Genomic DNA, 6,107 nt, shown 5'->3' on the forward strand with positions numbered 1-6,107 from the left:
AGAGAGAGAGAGACCCCGAGAGAGAGGCGGGGGTGCGGAGAGAGAGAGAGAGAGAGAGCCCCGGAGAGCGGGCACGGAGAGAGAGAGTGAGAGACGGGGCTGCGGAGAGCCCGAACGCTAGAGAGGGCGCGAAGATAGAGAGAGGGACAGAACAACGTCCATTACATCTGCGAGGCTTGGGGCGTGGTATTGGGGTGGTAGGAGCCACGCATAGCCCATAGGGCTGGGGGCATACGGAACACCTGGGACAAGAGAACTGTGACCAAGAAGAAGGAAGGCAGCCTTCCTATAAAAATACATAAAATCAAAGACGTGGCGGGCGAGAATCAGAGGGTGCAAGACGACAGCTTGGCACGGTAAAGGAGGCAACAGGGGAGAGCACGACGACCCTGTCGTCCCTCCTGTTACACTTGCTTTGCTCCAATCATGTTCAGCCCTTGGTTTCCCTAATGAGGCTGCAAACATGGGTGCCAACTGTCTTGTGGAGCCCTATTAGCTAGAACCTGCAGTGACATTGACAACTCATTTCACACCACGCCACTGAACAGATGCCAAGTGGTAATGAGTTTTAATCTCTATTGAGATGGCATGGATTCAACTCAGTGACCTATGGCTGACAAGTGCAGTATCCCATTACCAATCTCCTGATCATCAAGTCCCAGAGACTACCTGTGGACTTTAACCCACATTCAGCAACCTTTCCAGAACTTTCATTTATACATATATGGGTTCTTTCTCTTTCAGCATTTCTAAACCACTGGATTGTTTGGATCCCAATTGACCATAGATAGGATTTATTTCAACATACATTTTTTTTAAATAAAAAAAAAATTATAAACTTAAGAGGTCTAGTGATTGTAAGTGCTACTTAAACTTCATTTGATATCAGTCTTGCATCTTGTTTTAAGTGCATTGAAAAGAGAAGTTTCAGAGAAAAAGACTAACAATTTAAATGCCCTACTATGCCACATCAAAAGAACATGCTCTGTAATTATCACATAGTACCTTTTCGCCATCTCCCTTAGTTCACAGGAATCATTTAAGCTTAGAGAACCTGGTGTGGCTTCATGTTTAGCCAAGATCCATTATTGATGGAGTGATATATTATTTGATCAATAATCTGAAAGCATAAATTAAAATGATGGCAAAATGTATAGTCAGTGTTTACATAAAGAAAATATTACTATGTATTCCTATGTATCTGTGTAGTTGTGGCAGCATTTCTTACAGTACTCGCTGCCATCTCCAGCAAAGGGTAAATTTTTTACTGACTTCAAATGGGCTCTAGTCCAGATCTCGGATGCATTTTATTTACCCTGTTAAAACCAAATCTGGTGGTTATACGTTCATGCTTGGTTTTATGAGGTGAATGATGATTATGATCATATCCATGGACATCAAATATAGGCAATGACCAAGGGATATGTTTCAGATATTTTTTTCAGATACCCAAATAATTTATTTGAAATAAGGAACACAGTTTTATTGACTGTGACATTTAAGTGCTATAACAAAACTAAATATCAGAAACCATAGACTTTCTTGGTCAGATTGGTTTACACATTTTTTCTAAAGCTCTGAAATGTCCTCAGAAGTTTCTTTTTTTTTTTATGATAAGCAGCAAGAGAAATTCTCTTCCCATGGGTAATTTTGTACCAGGAAAAAAGGTTTCCCATCTGTTTAAGGAAAACCCTTCCTGGTGGGAATAACATCTCAAACTGTATGAAGTAATGGACTGTGCTGAACTCTCAACAAGTCATCCCTTTGAACAAAACATTTGCAAATTCATAGTAGTGCAAGTGATGTGGATGCCCTAATTCCAGCAGGAAAATCCCACTGTATACGGTTATGTTAACTTGAAGAGCCAGGTCCTCCTCACTGCTCATTTTTTCTCATCTTCTTCCTCTGCCTGAGGAAGATCGTTCCCTAAGGACTGATCCATCCTGTCACAGTTTCTCTAGTCCTGCCAATGGACTATGAGCAGCATTAACTATGAGAAGTTGTAACTTCTGGTGGATTCTGTTCAGTTTCTCCTTCAGCTTGCTCCCCCCTCATAACCCATAGACCCAATACCCAGTCCTGCAACTCTCGCGTGGAAGGTCAGTGACCTAAGATCATCCCTAATATAACTTAATTGACAGGTGGATTGAAACTGAAGATATATTGGGTTTGTTGGCTTCAGTGGATGCAGGTGCTTCTTGCAAATTTTTAAGTGGAGCAAGTGAAGAGCTATCATTTCCTTAACAGAATTTCAGTGAATACCTTATTCAAAGAAAAGTGAATTATGTTACTTTTAGTTCCTGTAACTATGTTGTTTGGGTGAATCTGATATCTTTTATTAGACCAACTTAAATAGTTGGAAAACAATTTTTAAGCAAGCTTTTGGGTTCAAAAAACCCTTCGTCAGGCTGAGGAAGTTTCAGCAGTTGGTGTGTGCTCTTCCTGGATGGAATGAAAAGTAAAGAAGCCAGAGACTGGGCTGGTATGCATACAAAATAGGCAGTCACTGAAGATGTAGATTGAGGAGTCAATGGGTGAGAGAGAGGCTGGTGTGGGGTGGGAGGGAGAGGGATTTTTAGTATCCAGGAGGTTGATGAAGTGGAGTTCGTAGGCTCGTTTCTGGGAAGAGTTTTGTAAGTTCCCTTTTAGGATCAGGACTGAGAGATTGGAGAGAGAGTGATTTTCTTGTGAGAAATGTGCCCCCACAGGTAACTGGGTATTCCTGTCTTTGATAGATTTCCGGTGTGCATTCATTCTGGTGCGCAGTTGTTGTTTGATCTCTCCTATGTATTTTCCATCAGGGCATTTGGTGCATTGGATGAGATATATTACATTTCTGGAGATGCAGCTGTAAGATCCTGGGATGCTGATGGCTCTGTTGTGGGGTGTAGTAATTGCAGGGGTGATGGAGATGTTGGCAGGTTTTTCATTTCTTGTCATGGGATGGTCTGGATCCATATGGTGTGTTCTGGGCTTCAGGAAGTTTGCTTCTGGTGATGAGGTTAGGTTAGGGAGGTTCGGTGCTTGTTTGAAGGTTAGGATGGGTGGCTCTGGGAAGATCTCTTTAAGAATAGGGTCTCTTTCTAGTATGGGTTGCAATTGTTTGAGGATTTTCCGTACGGGTTCGAGGGAGGGGTGATATGTCATAACCAGCGGTGTGCAATTTGTGGGGGGTTTTCTTCTGCACTGTACAACTCCAAAAAAGCCAAACACTCTCAGAATGTGCGCTCTGTTTCAGGTTTTCTTACAAGCACTCTGTGCTCAGGTACATGGCCAGAGAACTGGCAAATCTAAATTACGAGTTGTTTCATAGAAAAAAAAAATGTTTGGAATGGTTTTTGTCTTGTTCATATAGTTGTGTTGCTTGTTTATGACTGAAATGTGTTGTTTTAGATATCCCATCCAATTTCCTTCTTTAACACACACATTTTCTAGGAAAACGGGGGAAAAAATATGCCAACACACTTTAAACATTTGCTAATTATTAACAGGTAGTTAGTTTACTGTGCTGCTGCTATTATCAATGTATTTGTATAGTTGTTGAATCCAAGAAATATGAGCATGAACCAGAACCCAGTTGAACAAGGCAAAATGACAGTCACTGCACTGAAGTCCTTATAGGCTTTGGTAATGTTTTGACTTTTTTATGGACATTTTTGAAGATTAGAGAGATGGTTAGGCATGGTAGTCTCAAGTCAAATAGAAGGTAGGACAGGGTGTTATCTTAGGGTGTTTATACACGTGCTCTGGGACTGGGGGTGGAGGCGCTTTAATTAGACCAGCTTCAAGGGCACCTATACTTGTACAGCAAGGCTGCTATGATGTGCTGTAATTACAGTGCGTTGAAGCACACTCAATTTAATTGAGTCTGCTAGAGTGTAGTAATTATCACATTCCAGCAGACTCTAGTGTCTCATGCATAAGCATCCTCACACAGAAAAATGGCAGTAGGGGCACTTTAAGTAAAGTTTGTTGAACGAACTTTAGTTAAAGTGCCCCCACAATTATTTTTCACTGTGGGGACACTGATACATGAGACACTCTGGGCACTTCAATTAGAGTGGCTCTCGGAGCCGCTTTAATTAAAGCGACCCCCGCCTCCTCCTCCACTCCAGGCACACGTGTATAAATGCTCCGAGAGCCGCCCCAATTAAAGCACCCAGAGCATCTCTTGTATCAGCATCCTTGTGCTGAAAAATGGTGGTAGGAGTGCTTTTAACTAAAGCTAGTTCAACAAGCTTTAGTTAAAGTGCCCCACAGCCATTTTTCAGTGTGGGAATGCTGATACATGAGACACTTCAGGTGCTTTAATTAGAGTGGTTCTCAGAGCCGCCCTAATGAAAATTTGCCCCTCCTCTCTATGCACATTCTTGGAGTATGCATATAAATGCCCAAAGAGCCGCTCTAATTAAAGCGCCTGAAGCATCTCATGTATCAGCATCCCCGAGCTGAAAAATGGTGGTGAGGGTGCTTTAACTAAAGCTCATTGAACAAGCTTTAGTTAAAGTGCTCCTGCCTCCATTTTTCAGTGCAGGGATGCTGATGCATAAGATGCTGGAGTCTGCTGGAGTGCAGTAATTACCATGCTCCAGCAGACTCAATTAATCAAGTCTGCTCCGACGTGCTGTAATTACAGCACATTGGAGCAGTCTTGCTGCATGTATATAGACACCTTTAGAGACTAACTGGCTTAGCAAGGCATGAGTTTTCATAGGTCAAGCAAGCTATTGCCTATAAAAGTTCATGCCTCTCTGAACCAGTTAGTTGCTAAGGTGCCACTCTGCCTTACCTACCGTATATGGCTCTACGCTGAAGAGTATATGGAAGCCAACTCAAGAAGTGAATGTCAAGGACAAAAAACAAAGCAGTTGCATGGTAAATTAAACTTCCCATTAATTCTACAGATTTTTTTTTAAGTTTTTAGATTAATTCACGGTAAATTTAACAAATGCATATGAAGAGGTTGAAGATTCAGGCAGATTCCAAACGCAATCCTTTTGTAGTGAAAGAAAATCTGCTTTATAAAAAAAACAAACCCCAAAACCAAAACAAAACTATGAAATATAATCAGATCAGCAAATAATATCTAAATATTTCACAAACTTGTTTATAATGAAACTTAATTAAAGATAAATTCAAACTGCAAAATATGGATCCAGATTTTCAACCGTCCAACCTGTTGACATGCTTTGATCTCACTTGGAAGTAACAAAACATTAGATAGAGCTAGATGAGAAATTTCTGATTAAATGTTTTTGTTGAAATATGTGGCTTTATCAAAACTGAAACCAAAACTTTTTGTGGGAACATGCCGGTTTCAATTAGACTTTTGCTGGGATAGGTTTCTCAGGTACAGAATAGAATTTTTGGTCAAAACTAGAGACAGATTGAGATACCCGAACGGAAGACAGCATGGCAGTCCAGGCCCACTGACCTGTTATGGGGGTCCCAAGTTCAAGTGTGTGCTCTACTTGGTTTCCATTCTCTAGTGTGAATCATCTGGACCACCAAGCCATTTGCTGTGTTAGCTGGGGTAGGTCTCTTTTTTGTTTTTTTGCAAAAAAAAACCCAAACCAAAAACAAACAACCCCCCCCATCCTGGAAATGTCTTGTATCCTAATGCAGAACAGGTACATTTTAAAAAACTGTTTACTTCCCATTTCCAGTTGTGCACGCTCACCACTCCTAAATATGGGGACCATCGTTTAGGTATATAACCGGAGGGACCCAAGTCTAAAAAGCATATATTTTAAGAGTTACATATTTCTGTTGGGTGCCTAAGATTAGATACCTACAACTATAATTTTTTTTTATGGTAACTAGAGGCAAGACAAACCCCCATGCTTGGATTGTGATTCAGACTGTTCCAAAATTCAAGAGTGTTTGGATTCACAGCTTTGCTTTAGATTCACCTTTAACAACAGATCAGAAAAGAAACCATACAATAAATTATAGAAGAAAAAGTCGTTTCCTGAAGCAAGGCTGTATAATGATCTTACATTTTCTTGATTTTGGGCATTTACTTTCATTGTGTTGGAAAAGAGTTTTCATTGTTAGGGGCACAGTTAGCAACATGGCTGTCCCTGGGGCAGGGGGGGGGGGGGGGG

General features: G+C 41.1%; 1 long non-coding RNA gene across 3 annotated transcripts in view; it reads right to left on the reverse strand.

Moving 5' to 3' along the window:
* Positions 1 to 6,107, reverse strand: part of LOC112548096 — a 35,009-nt gene that overhangs the window by 11,871 nt on the left and 17,031 nt on the right. Inside the window, exon 5 of one of the 3 annotated variants that reach the window (XR_003091892.1) lies at positions 3,128 to 3,431. The exons of the other annotated variants lie outside the window; for them this stretch is intronic. This is a non-coding gene — a long non-coding RNA (uncharacterized LOC112548096). Of the gene's footprint in view, positions 1 to 3,127; positions 3,432 to 6,107 lie in introns of those variants that run through there. 3 annotated transcript variants of the gene reach the window in all.

The sequence above is a fragment of the Alligator sinensis genome, unplaced genomic scaffold (assembly GCF_000455745.1).
Source record: "Alligator sinensis unplaced genomic scaffold, ASM45574v1 scaffold1304_1, whole genome shotgun sequence".
In the NCBI taxonomy this organism is placed as follows: domain Eukaryota; kingdom Metazoa; phylum Chordata; order Crocodylia; family Alligatoridae; genus Alligator; species Alligator sinensis.